Source organism: Mercenaria mercenaria, chromosome 10 (genome assembly GCF_021730395.1).
Source record: "Mercenaria mercenaria strain notata chromosome 10, MADL_Memer_1, whole genome shotgun sequence".
NCBI classification, from domain to species: domain Eukaryota; kingdom Metazoa; phylum Mollusca; class Bivalvia; order Venerida; family Veneridae; genus Mercenaria; species Mercenaria mercenaria.
In genome coordinates, this window is record NC_069370.1 from 3675654 (window position 1) to 3696766 (window position 21113).

Consider the following 21113-nt stretch of genomic DNA (forward strand, 5'->3'; position numbering starts at 1 on the left):
TAATGTATAAGTAGATAGTTTCAAATTGGAAAGTAATTGGCTGTGACGGGCTTATATTGCAGCAATTTGTCAATGTTTTTTCCCCTTAAAATTGTTGCAACATAACTATAGCTAGAACATACTGCATACGCTATAGGCAAATGATATATATATATGTAAAGGTACATCAGTGATAAAAGTCACTGTTAGGTAGTTACTACCAAAGAGGTTTCAACTTCTAATAGGCTTTATTTATTTTAGATCAAGAAATGCTTTTGAAAAATTTCAATATTTGTTCTTAGTGCGTCTAGATGTTTACATACTTTATACTGTAGTTAATGCATGTTTCCCGTGTTTTATGTTCTGAACTTGTCTACATTACAAATTAAGTAAAAGCAAATAGATAAAAAAGAATACAATAAAGGAAATCAGATTTGTAGCACAGACAGTATGCTTCTAAGAAGGATTTTAAAACAGGCTGTTTTATACTTTAGGTGATATGGTTGCTAAATACACCTAAATGTAATTGCGCAACGGCTTTGGAATTTGATGTAGAAATATAATTGTATTATCGCTAATGTGCGGAAACTCTAATGGAACCGCAAACACTGTCTCGAATATCAAGCTCTTTAATAAAAGTTTTCAATTGAAGTATGCAATTAACTGTTAAAATACAATCTGTTCGCCAGAAGTAATGAAATGTTCAACACTCTTCACACCCTTAGCAACGACTTAAACTGAATTATGTTACTATAATAAGATCGAGTGTACTTCCAAATGAACCATAAAATAAAACAACACTGAGTCCAAATAGAGAGAGAGCATTTCTACTGCCGCCACATGGTACTTAAAGACTGCATGGGTATGTCTTTAAACAGAACCATGCATTTCATTCCAAAACAGACGCTACTTTACTGCGAGTTCTACTGTATATCTAAAATTTTGTTTTCTCGTTTGTTCATCTGCTTTTTTGAATTGATAAATCTCTGAAATGAAAAATAGTCAACGTATGGTGGCTGTTGAAAAAGCAAACATTTAGTCATCATGTCACAACGCAATCTTTCCATGGGCATCGCCCATAAATATACATGTACCCTTTATATACGACGTGGTGTATGTAAAAAGTCGTAGCCAATCAAGATATGTGAACCTTGAGATATTTAGCATTGACCTGACTTCAAAATCATGTTTTATACGGCTTTAACTTGCTAATGCATCAACGATACAAAAGAATAAGATAGAAATCGTCATAGATACGCGTTAGAATTTTACTGGAAGTGACTTTAAAATTTGATTTTCCTATTCTGGTTGCGCAACCAAGTTAAACTTATTTCAGCCAAAATAAATAAATAAAATGTTGATAAAAATACTTTGCCTGAGGAAAGATATGAATGTAGGAACTAATGTATTACCTTACTCAAAGATTTGCACTGGCAGTTAAATATTTAGCTGAAATTTATTAGAATAACAGGGTTTTATTACCCCCCTTTGCGTATCTTGGTTGCGCATCCAGAATGGATAGGATATAAATGAATTCGGGAGGTACACGCGGGTATAAAACGTGTCGATTATTTTCAAATATCAAAATATCTATTAAATGCAAATGTAACTCTACAGTTATATTGAAAAAGATATTCTGGTTCATGAAGACTTTCAGATTAAAGTGGCGAGTGGGAGGGGGATTTACAAAACTTTATAAAAGATAACAAGACACATATTTGTAATAAGGATTTAACTCTATGCCATTTGTATCTTTATTGACATAATATACGATAATTGAAAACTGTCGTACAATGTTGTTTAAATTTGATTGCTCTCCTTTAACCACATAGCCTTGCTCTATAAGCCAGGTTCCTTGACGTCAAATTACTTAAAATTTATAGTGATCGTTATGGATTTATAACATAATATAGAATAGACCAAACATTTGACATTTGGCTTTTTGTTATGTCTAACGACATTAATAAATTACGGATACTCATTGCCAGAAACGGTTACAGTTCTGCAGCTGTTTAAATAGTATGTAAAAATACTTTTTTGTGTTTCAGCCGCTCTACTGGTTCGTATCTGTACTGCAAATGCATATTGTATATTTACTTTATAATAATTTATAACTTATAAAAATGTATGCAAATGCGAAGTATTGTTAGGTTGTCATATTTTCCGTGGCAGAGGAATATGACTTTCGTCATTGCTAGTAACACACAATAACACTGAGAGACGCGACTTGTTTGCAGATGATTTAAGATAAAGGGAACTTTCATGTTTCATCAGCAAATTTAAAATTGATCATAGGATATTTTAGACTTAATAAATAATAATAGCATGTCTGGATGTTCACGTTTTAAGAACGAGCACATGTCATTCATGCGTGCTTATCTCAAATATATCATCTGCATCGAAAATAACAGCATGTCACGGTTGAACGAATTTCGAAAGTCAGTCTAGAACAAATTTACAAGTTGAAATATAATATCTAACATATAAAAAGAAAACACAACATCCTAGTGTATTTAAATTGTAAAGAACTTACACTTTAATAGCATTAATAGCATTAGCAAGAAGGTATTGCCTATACAATGTGTGGTTGTCAAAATAAACAGCTCAGCAAATTTGCCATCATCCGGTGAATTTTCCTCCGTATTTGACTAGGCTATTTACGCATTATGTGACACTTTTAATTGTTTTTGTCTCCATACTTCATTTGGTGATTGATAGACGTTCTGTCTTAGTTTATGTGAATCGTTTAATGGATTTTTCCACTGATGATTTAATTTATAATACAAAAATTGTAGTCTTACGCTCCTCATCGACTGAAGTTTATGTTCAAAATATAAAACATGTTTGAAATAGGTACCTGGAGAATATAGATTTTGAAGTTCAGAGACCAATCAAGCACAACAATAGCAGACTGCTTTAATGGAGTCTGCTCATAACATGTACTATAAAGTGAAACACCAATCACACACCCAAATCTAGCTTAAGTAGGATTCCAAATGGATTCAAAAGGCCGGAAAATATGACAATAATAAAACATCTGTGTGAAGAAGAATGCGGCCAAGTTAAATCATCACAGACTCGATTTAACGTTCAAGACAAGACTATTTTGAAACAAGCTTTCTTTTTAGAACTGAACGTAACTTAACCATTTACAGTACTTTCCACACGCGAACAAAAGTGTTTTCAGTTCAACTTAGTGACTCTTAAGAAAGCCGCTGTTTAGAATTAGTAATAAACAAAACACGCTCCAGACTGGTAACAAGATACTAACCTGACTAATAGGTTTATATTTGAATACCAAAGTGAGCTTTTGCTTTATCAGTGACGTATTAGCTATTTTAAAACAATTATTAGAAGATAGTAGATGAAGGCAATAAATGTAATGGCGTTTCTTTTCTAGCGGAGAAAAAATACACATGTATTTAAAATAAGAGGGAACAACTGCATTTGCTGATATGTTTTCTACATAACTCAAATTTGGTATCATTTTTACCAATATCTATCAACAGTATTAACTGTTTTGACAAAAGGAGTGTTCATTTATTTGTAATGGTGGACCTACATATTATTGTTAAATTGCAAGAACTTATTTCGAAGCTGGTGTTAAGGTCATACACAGGACTTCGGAGAGATAAATTGAATTTCCCAATCCCAGTTTGACTCTGCAAACATTTTCAGTATTAAGTCACTAAAGAAAGCATGAACTTGATTGTCTTGAAGATGTTAAACAACATATTTTCATGAAAGTAATTGATTTTGTAGTAGTGCTTAACGGATATGTTAGCGATGGCAATTGTTCGTGAGTAGAATACGAATGAGCAATTAATCGTCAACATTAATGTCTTGTCGTTATTGATGAAATTACTACCGATGTTGATGGAAGATGGTTTGCAATTAGTGAATACACGAATTGTTACAATGTCCTAAGGTAACATAACGTAGCGAATACACGAATTGTTACAATGTCCTAAAGTAACATTACGTACACAATTTACCCCTTTGACACTGTATAAGCTAGGTATAGATGTTCAGCGGTTTAAATAATGTAAATGTGTGAGCTAGCCATACTTTTGCATTTAAACAGGTAACAGAGTTCATATATGTTAACGTGAATTAACCACCTTGACTTGAGTGCTCCGCATTTGATAAGCCTTGAACTTGCCTTTTAAAATCACACCTTGTGACAAACACTATGAAAATTATATTCACTTCCTTTACAGGTAACACAATTCATATCTGTATACGCGATTCAGCCGTGAGTAAATGTTTTGCCTTCATTGGGAGTACTCTACGTTTGACAAATATTGAACTTGCATATTAAAATCACACATTTGACAAGCACTATGAAAACTATATTCGCTTATAAATGCATTGTCCTTTACAGATACAACAGTTCATATTTGTATACCAAGTTTAGTCGTGAGTAAATGTTTGGCCTTGATTGGACTACTCTGTGTTTGACAAGAATTGAACTTGCTTTTAAAATCACATTTGACAAACAGTATAAAAGTTATATCCGCTTATAAATTTTGTCATCCTTTACAACACATTCGCCAGTAAACAAAGAGATTCTTAAATAAATTCAAAGACAATAGCGGCTAGAACAAATTACCGTTTAAGAAGTTGTAACTTAGTATTTATCTGTAAATATGTATAAGTAGAGCCCCGTCTTAAGACCAGTCTCGAATTAATATCACCTCATTATTTAGACCAATGTTTTTTCCAGAAACATAAATTATTTGTTCTATATTTCAATGGTCGAAAAACCTTTTAAACGACAACCCATATGACCCTAAAACTCCAATTATAATACCACTTTTTATTTTTTTTACACTGGTTTGTCTGTTGAGTCAGGGGTACAAACAAGAAATCAAATCCTGTGTATCGTAAAATGATGTAATTTAATATCGTATTAAAAGCAAAGAATTTTTCAATTAAAGTTATTTTGTGTTAGATGAACTTGTTTTTCTTTGTTCACTTTGTATGTTGCGTAGAAAAATAAAAGATTTAAATACCAAAAAATGATCAATAGTCAGATAATGAAAAAATATATATTTTAGTCTATTATTCTCAATACATTGCAGTATTTTTGAATCCATCAAAGCTAAATATTTTCATATGTATTTTGTTTCTAGTAAGACAAATTACACGCATATATCTATATACATATAATAAATAATTTCACTATTTTATTTGTTTTATAGATTTTATTTTTATGGAAATTCCTTTTTTTTAAATATTTTTTCAAAATAACAGTTTGAATATGACCTAGATATTTATATTACAAAACATTTTTAGCAAAAAAACATTTCGCTCGATAATAAGACCATCCTGCTATAGGAGAGATAGTCGTGACGTCACGCATTAACATCTGTTTATCTGGTGGGCAATACAATGTTTTACACCGTTTATTGTATGGGATCGGAATATTTTTTAATACTTTTTTCGCTCTTTTATGGATTTTCAAAATTTAAAAAGTTTTGAAATACTTACAATTTTCATATTTTCGTATTCAAATATCTTTTTTAAATGAATAACCGTTTTAGGTGACATATAACTTTAATAGCGGCGTAGAGATGTTCAAAACTTTTAGAAAATCACTATAAGTTAAGCGTTCATAATTAATCTATTTTATTGCAAAATAACAGTTAAAAGTAATTGATAAATTGCTTGTTTTATAACCTTACCGTTGATCAAAAAATATTGATATAATTTGGGTTTTAAGAAAGTTTAGGCCGTTAAAAACATCACTGTTTACAAAAAAACATGGACGTTCGGCGTCTGCCCACCCGATCACTGTCTTATCAGTTCTGAAAATAGAAAATACGACGGACTTGTATACAAACACGATCTCTCCTATAAGACCACTTTTTAAAAGACGTATATTAAATTCCATTGCAGTAAAGCCGTGGCTACATGTGCATCGGACATATCCTCATATGGTATTGATAAGTGTTTGATAAATATAGTGATCGCATTGAATTGCAGTATAACTGTGGCTACATATGCATCGAGCATATCCTTATATGGTATTGATAAGTATTTGATAAGTTTAGGGATCGCAGGCAAGTTAGCGTGACATTCAATGTTTTGAAAATGAAAAATGTGTCAGAAGATTGAAAATATATACAGTAGATGATCTTTAAATCATATTTCAGTATCATCATTATCGTTGCAGGGATAATGCATGTTTTATGTTATAACAGCTGCATGATACCGAGAGACTGGTTGGTGTCCGATCCCGATACTGCGAGGTAACCAACGTGTCCCGAGGAATTTTGCAGATTTTACATTTCGAAACAATAATTTGTGAGCGCTATTCTAGCATAAAATGTTAAAAGTAATAAGAAGTGGGTAATAGTGTCCATCAATGTCATTATATGCTCATGAAAGCAGATTAATGTCAGGGTCCAATGATCATGTTGCGTCATTTCCTTTTGAATAATACATTTACGCTTTGCCCCGGAACGCGAATGTTAACAGCACGTGAGCACGGGAATCTCTGTTTATATAGTTATTTTCCAGACAAAATATCCCCTGTATAACCCAGTATACACACTAATTAGTGAAATATTGCCTTGCCTTATGCAGTTGCACATCCAGAAAAAGTATAACATTGAATTGGTTGTATATTGCGTGTGTAACCAAACAGAACATAATTCAATAAAAGCAAGTGGTAATTTCCACTTCCCACCATTAGCTCAAATCATCTTGTTTTGGTTAGGTAATAAGTAAAATGGTATAGCTGATTCAGTACAGATAAAATATGTTTGATAAAAAGTAGATATTTTCCGAGACAGCATGAATATCGTATAATAACACTGTCTTGGTATATAATACGTTTCTTTCGCATGAAAACATAATTTACCAATAGCATACTCATACCATATTAATCCTCGAATCCCAAGTTTGTACCGAAACACTTCTCTTATAGTAATCATCTACATTAAGATGGGTTATTGTGTTTTTTCTTCACTTTAAAATTCAATTTTATCTCTGCACAAATCGTAAAATAGAGAAAGGCTTCAAATAATATGTAATCAATATATAATGCCGCACGGCCTTTGATGTCTCGATGTATTGCACCTGATATAGAATATTATCATTTACATTTTTGTAATAACAATTTTTCAAGTTATAAAAGCCGTCAATATTGGTCAGATATAGTTTTATATCCTGCAGCTTCCATTAAATTCAATATTATTAATAATCTTTGAACTAAATCCCAGGAGTGATGATGTATTTGGTGTACCAAAGCATCATCAGGAAATTAATATTAATTTCACAGACAAAACAGACATGGCATGACAGACGCCAACGAAACCAATTTAAGAAAGTGAAATTTCTAAAATTAACTTACCTGGCTGTGAGAAAGACAATAACTGCAAGTTAGCTAAAATAATATTGAAAACACATGTATAACGCATAAAGATTCCTTGTTTGAGAACGGATGAATTGTGTAAAAAGATTGATTTAAAGTTAACAAATGTTTCGCAAACTATAGTGATATTTAAGAAACGAGGACATAATTATATTCAAAGGTAGGAAACGTATTATCATGTACATACATTTCAGGAATTACGTTAAGGCAAAGAGCTATAAAAATAATGTATTTTATACTTCTTTGGTTAAGGTAATTCTGCATGTTTGATAAACCGGAAGTCATAGTGTAATGTCAGTTATCCAGATAACATAGAATAAAACCTGAATACGGATTCGGTAAGGAACATCATTCAATTTGTAAATGTCATCCCAAATGTACATCTATAAAAAACGTAACATTTCTTACTTTCCAGCATTTTTGTTTGTGCAAATGTCTTAAAAATAAACACTCAAATCATTTTACTAGTGACAAAAACATTATGCATACGACTCTATCATTTTTATCTGCCGGATTTTCTTAGAATATGCTGAAGTTTTGAAATATCCGAGTTAATAGAATTATACATTGCGTTTTTTTTTTATATTTTGCCAATTTTGCGGAAAACGGGTATTTTTCTCTTGTATCTCCGGTATTGTTCATTCAATGCTAAAAGTAAATGTCTAATGTTAAGAATATCTAGAAACCGAAACAATAGACAAATCCGTCCAACAAGGATTGCTCAGTACAAATGTAGATGGATTTCAAGAAAGCCAATCAAAAGGTCACGGGTTCAGTCCGATCAAAAGGTTACGGGTTCAGTCCAATCAAAAGGTCACGTGTTTAGTCCGATCAAAAGGTCACGGGTTCAGTCCAATCAAAAGGTCACGGGTTCAGTCCGATCAAAAGGTCACGGGTTCAGTTCAATGAAAAGGTCACGGGTTATGTCCGATCAAAAGGACACGGGTTCAGTCCAATCAAAAGGTCATGGGTTCAGTCCAATCAAAGTCAGGTCAACCGTTCCGATCGAAGTAAGGTTCCATAACCAAAGTTAGGTCTCCCTGCGAAGTAAGGTTCTCCGATGGAAATGAAAGCCCAGTCAATAGGCCAAGGGTTCAGTCCAACCAAAGTCAGGTCCTCCCATCGAAATCAAGTGTTCCGATCGAAGTAAGGTTTCTCAGCCAAAGTTAGGTATTCCAGCGAAGTAAGGTTCTCCGATGGAAATTAGATTCTCCGATCAAAGTTAGCTTCTCCTTCCGAAGAATATAAAATATGAAAACACTTGATACTAAAAAAATATTTGACTACAGATATTCTGGTGTATCGTATGTTAGCTATACGATCCACTCAGTCGTAGGTTTTATTGTTGACCTACTCATATGAAATAGAAAAAGTTGAAACTCCACAGGTCGCTCAACTCGACAAAAACGAAAATGTTGCAGGCTTGGTTTGACTGAGGCTGTTTATGGACGGTAGTGGAAATGCATGCTACCGCCCATGCCCTCTAGCCCCGGGGTTGAGCAGAACTCAACATTTACACAGGCTACAAGTACAAAAACAATTTAGAGACATCCTCAGATGTGTTCATACGGCGGTGCACATGGAACCTTCAATGTCTGAAATTTGTCCTTGTTTTTTTTTCAATGATGCACTAGCGTATAATTCCATGATAAGCGGCGTATGGTCCCCAGTTAAAATATTGAGTTTGCCCTAAACGAGGAAACAATGGGCAGAACTAAACAAACTGGAATTTAGGAAGGGGATCTGATAAGCCATTTTATCATAATTCTAATATGTATTTTTTCAAGCAAATTGGTTGAATTGAGACGCTCAAACATTGACGTGTTTGTTCATTGTACCAGTTGTATTCATACGCATATTTCAGGGTTGCATCAATGCCGAATCAGATAACAGTAATACCATTACGGTGATACCATTATTGTTTCGAAACGAAACATGAGCTAGCACTTATTTTCTTAGTTACATCAATTGCTATACGATGATCGTGGTTTCGATTCAAAATTTGATAAAAAAAGATATTTACGAAAAGTTTGATGCCGGGAGCAAAATCGTTAGAAAATTAAAAAAATTGAAAAATGGAAAATTATTTACTTGTCAATACAAGGATTTTTTTACTGTTATTCATACATTTGTAATATTTCCTTTTAACGCACAAATTTATCTAACACGAAGCATAAAAAATAATCCTATAGCATACCTACGAGGTTTTTGTTTCGCATTTCACAAAGGAACAGAAAGCCATGTGTTCATATTTAATCTAATACGAAATACAACGTATTATGTAATAACTTGCATAAGTGATGACGTCACAAATGACCTTATAATCGCGTCTCGATGTTCCATGCATCAATCAGTGTGTCATTCAAACAGTACATTGGTCTTGCAATGATGCAGTTAGATTCACACTTAAGCCGGTTACAACATGGCTTTATAATAGTCCTATTACACCGTTTGCAGACTGGAACGTGTGATTCTAGAAATATCTCCTTTCGGTATAAAAGGTAGACTGGCATCAGTCGTTAGAGTCCTTTAAAATAAATATCACTGCCATTAAATCCTCTCAAATAGCACTTTCTGTAAAAAAAAAAACAATATCTCTTATCTCTGACTCTAGATGAGTCTAGAGAGAAAAAGGTTTTCTTAGAAATTATCGGTGTCATTACGAAGAAAGAAATAAACTTTATTACAGATTACTTTGATCACAACAGACTTTGTAAGTCTATTTAAAAGAATTCTTTAATATTTTGATGGTGAGACTTTCCTTTCATAGAACCTTTAAAATTTGTTATTTTTCAGAGATCTTATATTTCAACAAAAGGAGTATTTTAACTTATTGTCTTTCGCCTTTTTTTTTGATGAAAATTTATTCACGTTGTTAAATTTATGAAGGATTTTATGTCGTTTTACTGTGGTACACGTATTTGTAAACTGCTTTTGCTGGTGTAAGATATTTTAGCTGGTACATAAGGTGAAGTAGCAGCCTCTATGACATCATGTTTACTACAGTGAAAAAAATGTTTACTAAAACGTACATAACATCAAACATACATAATTTACAATTTGTAAAGATGGCAAGAATAAACAAAAAAAAAAGTATTTCTTAAAACTGACACTTGATGTTTTCATTTTTATCTAAATGCATTTTATATGATACTGAAAAAAATCAACATCAGTACGATAGTAACAGTAATTCTATAGTGTATTTTCTCGCCATTTCGGCGCTATGACTTCTACGAAATAAACATGTAAAACGAAAATTACCTAACGTCTAAAAGACGTAACGTAATATGACAGGTTCATTCACGTGATTAATACATCATATTGCGTAGGAATTTAAACAAACGAACGCATTCTGTAGAACCTCTTTCCCTCTTGAATGTTTCGTAGTAGCCAAGGTTTCTTGTGCGTATATATTTACTGCAATAAACTGTCTTAATATCCATTGCAAAACCTCTTTTAATATTGCAGTTCTACAGTATAGACAAGTCATTTTATCAGACTGTATTATATTTGAAAAAGATGTAACTATTAATCGATGCACTAAAGTGAGGTAATCTGACACTGATTTCTGTCTTCATGATTTACTTCCGTCTATGTAGAGTACAAAAAATCTGCAGTTATTTGCAATATTGTATGTTCGAAATCTTATTTAGATAGGAAAGTAATTTAATCTCACCATAAACGAGTTTGTTATTCACCTGACGTCAAATTCTGAACGACAGACTCATTCGACATTTCATGAAGAACAGGAAAGTTAATCGGGGTAGCTAGATGAAACAAATTAAATAACTTTCAACAATGTTAATAAACTAATATCTATCATCATACTGGAAAAGCAGTTTAGATTTACAATCAGTTATGTACTACTAATATTTGTATTGAATACAAGTATATTTATGTACTGAATAAATTTCCCGTGAAACTGAGTTCGTTCCTGATACATCTGATCTTTTAATTCTCATAAATCCAAGAATAACGTAAAAGGTTAGGTTAACTTGACGTCACAGTTACGTTTTGATGACGTCACACTTACGTTTTGAGAATAGTCTGTCATAATGGAACAATGAAAATATGGTTGACATATGTTCAGTCCTTTTGGTTTGCTGTTGGAAATCTAAAACTAAAAAATGAAACAAAATTTATAAATGCATGTAGACTTTCAACATATATTGTTGTTGAAGTTTACATATTACTTTTTAAACAAAATGATTCATAAAACCTTGAGCAAATTGAAAATTTTGTTTTAGGACATACAATAATAATATCTCCTGTGTATTAACTCTTTATAAATTACTAGACTTTCGTAGACATTTTTTACTTTTAATTATAACTGACGGCAAGATAAAACATTGTGTGTGCTATAAGTAAGACTGTCATTTTTATAAGGTGTTTATGAGTGTCTGTGCATTTGAAAACATAAATGAAACCATTTAATTTGTAGGGTTCTTTTAAATAACTGGGCCAGATTACTGATTTCTGTTTATGACTGGCCACAGTTCTCTTGGGTCGGCGTAATAATAGTATTCTGATCTCTGGTCCTAAAGAAACTGCACGCTGAAAGCGACTTCATTCAAAATAAGAAATGAAAATCTTTGTCCCAAAGGCCACATGCTGAAAAGAAAAATGAACACAAAGATTATTAATTATCAGCTTCATTTATACATTGAGTATTATATTATTGTTGACACAAAGCTCGTTTTTACCAGTGCATCCTTCATTTGATTGTTCTTTTCTAGATATAATGCCTCGCCATAAGCTTTATCCTTGTTGTATAATATTCTGTGGAATTTATTTATACGCACTTAAAGTTAGCACATACACACTATACAGTTGGAACAACATATTATTGCAAATCAGTCAAAGGCTACTGCCAGTTCTTTTTATCTATAGGACCTATAATTTTACATGTATCGAAATATTTAAAATGGGCTGCCTACTTTCCATATTGTATAATCTCCAAATTTTGCATCGAGACTTGGCAGTGTTGCATTTTCCATTCTAATATGCTTGTCTCTGTTAGAACACGCTTACGCTAGAATGACGTCACGTTAACGTGCGGTGACGTCAAAGTTTTTGTTGCGACCAAGAAAGAGCGCTACCATATTTTATCTACTGTTTTAGGTTAAGGGCATATTAGAATCGAAATAATTTATAGCAAAAGTGTGTTTTAAAACCATTTATGCACGATGGGTGGTTATACGTCGGGCGTAATAATTTCACGAGGGCGCAGCCCGAGTGAAATTATTTGTACGACGTGAAATTATTTCTTAATTACTGCTCATGAACAGACTCAATCAAACCGAGTCTGCAATTTTCGCTGTTTGCCTTGTTTTTGGTGCTTCCGAGGGATCTACTTTTCAGATTTTATTGGGTAAATGTTCCGCCATATTCTCTTAATTCTTCGCCAGCTTTTCGTCAGGGTTTATAGATAATTTTTTATTGCAAAACTGGTTATGGAAATACTCTGAAATAACGTTCATATTATCTATGGAACCTGTCCGCCCTGTTAGGTTAGTAGAGAGATCGCAGATCTACCGATCACGGGGTCGTGAGTTTGTTCCATTACTTTTACATAACTGAAATGTGGTATGAAAATGACACTTAACTCAAAAACGAACAATTAAAAATTTGCACAACACCTACCAAGCTTCGAAGCACTGGTCCATATAGCTTATTACATATAAAGAATGTTCGTTTTTTACTCGACGAGCTCGGCCCTCATAACTCTTAATGGGCAATATCTGTGAAAAAATATGTTATGGCTTTGCAAAGAAAAAGTTAAACAGCTACACTGACAACGATTTGTAGTGTTACATTACTGCACATTCCATTATTTTCATTGTTTTGAATGATTTGTTCTAAATGTAAAATAGTAAAAGAAACATTAATGGCAATTGTCACCAGATTTAAGTAATAAAAACTCATTTTACCTTTTCTTATACGTTTTGTTTTTGTAATCTGAAAGAGTTGTACAATTTGATAATAATAAAATAAGAATTCTGTGTTTTGATACAGAAATTGATTTTTGAGTTACAACACTAAAAAACTAAGATAGACTTATACCTTTTTGCTTTAAGGAATTATGGCGGTCCGATATTAAATTCAAGTCACAGTTGGATGCAATATACGCTGCTGATCTATTAGATGTTTCAATAGAAAAAGAAAATTTTGTTTTGTTTTTGTTGGGTTTAACGTCGCACCGGCACAATTATGTCATATGGCAACTTTCCAGCTGTGATGGAGGAGGAAGCCCCCAGGTGCCCCTCCGTGCATAATTCCATCACGAGCGGGCACCTGGGTAGAACCACCGACCTTCCGTACGCCAGCTGGGTGGCTTCCTCACATGAAAAATTCAAGTCCCCGAGTGAGGCTCGAACCTAAATCGGTGAGGGGCAAGTGGTTTGAAGTCAGCGACCTTAACTGCCACAGAGGCCCCAGAAAAAAATCTCCGCAGGTCGCCCAACACGACCAATATGAAAATGATGCAGGTTCAGTTTGATTAAGCTTGTTCATGGACGGTAGCGGAAATGCATGCAACCGTCCTCGCCCTCTAGCCACGGCTTGAGCATAACTCGACATCTGCACATGTTTAAAGTACTATAAACAATTTTAGGGAATAACTTACTGATATATGCTAGAAGTAAGTAAGCATCGTGTTACCATTTTTTTTTTGCACCTCAAGCGTAATACAATCGCCTAGAACCAAACACCCACACGGCGTGCTCACATGTAAGGTTATATCATATATTTCAATTGATATATTTGTTGAAGAGTAATTAAATGGAACTAATTCAATCGCGGCAATATAATGTTCACACACATGAACATATATTGAAAGTTTTACCACTCCCATCTATTACCTGTGAAAGTTTGTCAATTTGCTATATCACAGGGTGTCTACGCTTCTTTTTGTTAAAGCATTGTATTTCACTGAAAATTTAGTTAGGCTGAATAAATGCTAAGAATAGAAATATTTATCTAATAATACAACAAAAACGTGCCTCATACCTGAGAACATATTCAAAGGGCATAGATAACTTCGCCACCTCACATTTATAGGCGCAGACATCTATGAATTAACAAGAACAAGTCCTAATAAAGTAATCGTCATCATCTTGAGTAATTGCCTCCCTCCGTTATGGAATATATGCGCAACTATATGATATAATACTTTTTTTCTGAATTTAGAATTCTCAACTCCTATTTATATTCGTCGTAATCGTCTATGAATTTTTGTAAGCGATCAATCCTCAACGAATTTCAGACAAAAAAAAAATCTTGAATGCCGGGCAGGATTTTCCTATTCGCTTAAAAAACTTGTATTTCACGCCAGGTTGTAAGATTGACTCATGTGCTGTAATTGTTAATGAATGAATGCATGAATCCATGTATGATACAATATGGATTAAGAGAAACACACTCGATTGATTTTATTCCTTCATTTCTTTGAAGAATATAGTATGTAACAAAATGAATCTATAACTGGTCTTAGGTGTGGATGAATATGTTTGGCACGCATGTATCTGTTTTTGCGGAAACTTGACAGATGCTCTGTTACTAGACTTACAAAGTCTGTTGAGATCAAGTTATCTGTAATAAAGTTTATTCTTTCTTCATACTGACAGTAATATTTTATGAATAAACCATTTTCTTTCTAGGCTCATTAGAGTCAGAGGTTAGATATATTGTATTTTTTTTTTCAGAAATTGCTATCAAAGAGGATTGATTTTATAGCCAAGTGCTTTACATTTTATTACTCTAACGACTGATGCTAGTCTACTCCCTTACCCTCGAGTCCGATATTTCTATCTGCACCTTCAGTCAGTAAAAGTCATTAAAAGATTCTTATAGAAGTGGTCACTACAATAAATATGAAAGAAAACGCATGGGATAAAACTCATGTCCACCAACGTCCATGAACGTGCTCAATCAAACCGACCGTGTTAGCATTTTCAGTCTTGTCGTGTGAGCGATCTGTGGAGTTCCAATTTTTTCTATTGGACAGAACAACTTGCATTAAGAGACCACCCAAGAGAAGGACAAAAAGTGGTCTCTTAACACAACTGGTCTCTTAAAACATAATTTGTTCTTTATTTACAAAAAAGGGAACTGAGAAAGTGGTCTCTTAATGCAAGTGGTCTCTCAAGCAAGTTGAGCTATAAGCAAAGTATACGCGAGTATACTCTTTTAGAGCAAAGAAGTATAAAATACACAGAATCGCAACAGGAGATAATCTCGCGTAGTCTCATATCACCGCGTTAATCGCCGTTATCGTATTGAAGCACTTTGCTGACTTGGATCACCCGCGATCAAAAGAACAGACGCTTATTAAAGTATAACACTGGCGATACGCCCGACCGAATCGGATCAAATTTTTTAAACGTCCACTGTTGACTTCGAATCATAAATTCATTCCTTCCCCGTGTAGAAAATACTAACAGCATTAAAAAACCACTATTAACATTATAAACAAACGATCTGTTAGACAGAGCAAACCCCCAACAAAATTATACAGAATTTGTAATCAGATACTTGCTTATTATGCATTTTGCTTCACATCTAAATGAACTGTAGTATTGCAAGCAATAAACCACCCGATGGTCCAATAAATTTGAATCTGCACTGTTGACAAGGTATTCTACATCATTAATATGGTTAGCTAAATGAAAACCACGTGTAAATGCTGTAAATTATTATTGAGATCTAATTTAAGACTATCATAAAAACTGTTGTGGAAGTGGCTTGAACTTATGTATATAAGTATGAAAAATGGCATTTGAGCGTGTCATGCGGCATTTCATTTCCAATACCTAATGAGTGTAATGTCTGAAAAGAAACTTTATCAACTAATTATTATGAACACATATAGTGATCATTACTCATAACTCCCAGACTACGATATTAATGAGGGTAAAGGAAAACATAAATTCGCGGAAAGCAGCACACCCTTTGTTTATCGCTTGACATTATGACATGCATTGTCTGCAACATATTCTACCTTATTTCCCTTCGAGACATTATATACTGAAAAAGGTTACAGCAGCTATAGAGAGGAAACGACTGCTGCAATAAAAGTACAACGAATGCATTTTGTTTTAGTGAACTTTTAACAATAATACGTTTACGGATGTAGAAAGATAAAGGTCCCTAGATTAGCTTATTTAATTAAATCATAATAGTAATACGAAATATTTCCAAGATTTAGATAGAAAAAAACTTAAATAAGCAATTAATTGGTTCACTTACAAATTTCATGCAAATTTATAACTTCATAAATTTGGCATCCATACAAAATAAAAACTAGTAAATATTTAATTACATCTGACTCGAGTATCGTATCTCAATATGAAGTCCTGCAGATTTATCAACGGAGAGATGCGATCTGTTTCTAACTTCAAAAGCATCTTTACAGCAAAGCCTATCGGATATCCATTTATATTACTGAACACGACATTTGATGTTCGTTTATTGAATATATCTTATAAAAATGTTGAGAATTGCTGATCTAAGCACTAAATATCTACCTGGTATTTTGATATAATGTTAAAACTTTGTTTTTGTCCAGACACATAAATTCGCAAAAATAAATAAACTTCCAGACACAGTCACGACACCTTAGTTTTGAATTGCCCAAGTTGCTCTGCCAATGGACTTGCACCATTTCGTTGAACTCTGGCCATTCTGTTACATATACAGTTGTCACATCAAAGGTATGTATTAAATTTAATTGTTAAATGTTACGATTATATAGACTCCGCCTAATAACAGTGTACCTAAGTAGGGACTAACTGTAAGCATACAGCAGTTTTAAGATATTAATTTCTCGCTTCGCTGACGCTTGCTTGAAATCAATATCTTAAAACTGCTGTATTTAACTTATAACCTATACATCTCAATTGTCCTTTTCATGTGTAATAAAACACACACACATCCTTCATTGTTTATATTTTCTGTTTATGTTTTTTTCTGAAATATTTTAGTCTAACAAGAACACTACCCTAAACATCAATTCAAGAAAGTTTTGTAATTCCACGACAAAACCTATATTAGTGACTATATATATAAATATTGAAAAATAAATCAAGATCATTGCTTTTCTTGTATTTTTGCAAAACCTAGAAATTTGTATGTTGTAACGTAATTAAAAAAATAGTAAAACCGATTCAAAAGATATTTCACAAGAACAATATAAATTAAACTGAAAAAGGCGAGAAAGAAATCAATGATCTGGAGGGTATCCCTACAGATATGATAAAGATCATCTGTTTCGAGTTTTGTCCACTAGGCTATAGGGTCAGTTGAAGAATATTTTGAAGGTGATACCCAATTAAATATCTAAATTCTTAATATAATAATTATGTTCATTTAATTAGTATGACACTGAGAATTACCTGTAATGATGACTGATATTTTTTGTTGCCATGGAAACATCTTAATAATGTATATCAAGATGTCTTCTTTTACGTCTGTTCTTATCCACTTGTTCTGTAGGCTCGAAATCTTATCGGGCTTGTTTCAATGACATAAAGCGACGTTAAATGAAAGAAATCATATTTTAAGTGCTGGGTGTGATCATGTTGGTGCAGGACTCGATTGTTAAAAATTGCTAAATCAGAACAAGAAATATTACAACTTGGCAAAATATATTAAAGATGCTTATAATTTAAGAAACAATATATTTAAAAAAATATGACTGTTTTTTGAAATGTGTATTGTCATGTCACTTATAATAACCTTTATCGTTTAAATGTTGATGCATGTATGTATGTATGCCTTTGCAATTAATGTTTGTTTGCATATGACAAAGGATGTGTATTATACCAATTGTCATTAAATTTGCAAATTGAAACTTGAGACTTTTTTAAATCATGACGGCATTGACAGTATACAAATATTCCTACACACATGTTAAGTTTCAATTTGAGTAAGTTTAAAAGGAGACATTGAATGATAATGTGCTCTCCTGAAAATTATTACATACTTTTGGTCTAAATTGTTAATACTTAAGTCGTTTAAGGCACTTTATCGCTAAGGATTGGCATAATTTAGATATAAATTCTTTATTTACCGAGGAGTTATAATACTTACTCTAAAAGAAACTGATTGGAATTTATTGTGACTGCACTTCTAATAGTGTTTCCTCTTGACAATGATGATAATGGATCGGTTATTGTAGGAAATTAGAACAGTCTTAGAAACCAGAACAAATTTGTGAAAACGTGCTTTGAATATATCATTGAAGCTAAAACAAGTTTTTCTAAACACTATCGCATTTTCTGTAGTTAAAGGAACACCATTGTCAGTATAATTCATTTAAAACTGAGTCGAATCTATACTCATACAGGTTTTGATGATTTATGAAGGTATTGCATTGAACTTCAAAACAGGTTGTTAGGGTCATGAACAAGGTTCAATAATTCTGACTTTAAATTTGACAAAAAACTGCCTTTTTTGCACTTGAACATGTCCTTAAAGTGCTATTGCTTTTAATAAACCTACGCTTCGTCATAAAATGTGGAATCATAATGCGGTAAAACCCGCCTTACCAAGTTTATACTCTTTTGTTTATTGACTTTTAAGGTGGGTAATGGCAAATTTATTGCTTTCCTTAAATAGCGCTGAAAAGCAAATTGTCTTTAAAGTACTATTCTGTGACATTCCTAACAATGTGGGATCATAATGCAATAATGCACCCATCAAGTCAAGATATCTTATATATATACATGTTTGTTTTAAGTAAAAAAATATTCTGTATATTCTGCGATAAACCACGGTTGACGCGCTGACCGGTAAGGGAGCATTTTAAGGTCAATTATAACGACAATTGCCGCATGACGTCCGGCTCATTACTACTCGTATAAATGAAGCCAAGCATAATTTTTACAAAATATTTCAAGGAACATGTAAGAATGAAAACAATCAAGGCTTTATTGTGGTTTATCGTCTAATTTACCACGGTTCATCATTCAGATGCTTAGATGTTAAACCAGTAGGGTTAACGCCCTCTTTGAACTCTGGACCGTGATAAATTAGACGACAAACCACTCGAAGGCCTTGATTATTTGTTGATCAATGGATCATAACAGGTAAATGATTCATAATAGGTAAATTATTCGTTCTATCTTTACATTATACAAATTGTACCCTTCTTCTGGTTCTCGGATTGTAAGAAAATTTTGTCTGACCATGGAAGAATATAGGTGAGCTGTTCGTGTACAATATTTGGTATGGAAAACATACACGTTTAATCGAATCATCATATTTGATTTTAAAAATGTCACAGATACATACTGTCAAAATGAATTCATATTTATGAATGAATGTTTAATCGAGATGGTCCTGTATGAATGAGTTGTTTGGTTGAAAAGTATGATAGTTATGAAAGGACGATGAATAATTAGTATTGCGGCACGCGGATCTTACATTATAATGTAATTTGGTAGATCAAAGTTTAAAAATATGAGGACTTATTTACTTACAAAAGGAACTGCTTGACATTTCTATCACAGTTATATTTGAGACAAATCATCCTTAAATTTGACGATGATTTTACAGCGATATGCTTTAATCATATTGCCTTAAATCAATGTAACATATATTGCAGTTATTTAAAACGGATTATATTTTACTGTCTTTCGTTGTCTCTTATAGCTCTACCAACGAGAGGCAAAGTACATGTTTACTAAATGTTATGATGTTTGTACATGGATTTGTGATTTTTAATGAGACTCTAACGCTTCCCTCTTTGATTGTGTCTGACGGAAGAGGGGGAGGACTCTATGATAAGCAGTTTTTAAATCCTACCAGGACTGAACTGTTTTGATATCTGTCTTCTGGCCTGTTCCGTCGGGCCCTTAAGGGTGTTTCTCTTGTTGCTCTGTCTTCTGAAAAGGCATTGAGTACATACAGTTTTGGTTCTAAAGGTTTGCTTTTTATATATTTATACACGAGCATTTTTGTGTTTTACATGCCATGCCTTTTTGTTTCCATTACGTGTGTTAGAGATTCACCTGGAGGGGATTACTTTTATTTACATTGTCCCGTGTCTTTGGAACAGTTGGTGGGGGTAAGAGTGAGGTTGGGTGCGCACAATAAACCGGTTTAAGCTCCCCAGTGGTGTTTTTGCCACTGACCGTTCCAAGGCGGTGCCCCACTGTGTTCCTTTGTTTGTTCGTTTTGTCCTCTTGTGTAGGCTTTGTGTGTATTTGTGTGTGTTCCTTTGTTCGTTTTGTCCTCGTGTGTTGGATTTATGTGTGTGCACGCGTATGTGTATGTGTGTGTTTGTGGTGTGCACGTCTGCGTGCTGTAGGTTTCGTTTTGGGGAGGCTGCGATTTTGGTACGTGGCATTCCCTGTTTGATATTTGTCTTTGTTTTAATAAACAATAAAACTAGAATGTCAAGGTTGAAATAATTTCATCTAAAATATTTTTATCATATGTCCTTAACAAACCATCATACTATTTCAGTATATTATTATACTCATTTAAGGAGCAGACAAAAAGAAATTAAGAATTTTAGGCGTAAATAGCAACCAGAAAATTATAAAATCTCGATCTGTCATAATTTTTAGATTTTTCATCTGAATATTCTTTAAACTAAAATATTTCTTGAGAAATGGACGACGAAATATTAAGTTTCTTAATTATAAGATTATTAACGACATTAAAAGTGAGAACTCTATCATCTCTCGACAAATTGCTCTCAAATCAGACATTTTCTGAACAACATTTTAACAATTTGGAAGAAGTATGA

General features: G+C 33.1%; 1 protein-coding gene across 1 annotated transcript in view; it reads left to right on the forward strand.

The window, feature by feature from the left end:
* The first annotated feature begins 7407 nt into the window (after positions 1 to 7407).
* LOC123559895 (uncharacterized) overlaps positions 7408 to 21113 on the forward strand; it is a 28923-nt gene continuing 15217 nt past the window's right edge. The window contains exon 1 of the mRNA XM_053552173.1: positions 7408 to 7520. The gene's annotated coding sequence lies outside the window, so the exon portion shown is untranslated. The remainder of the gene's footprint in view (positions 7521 to 21113) is intronic.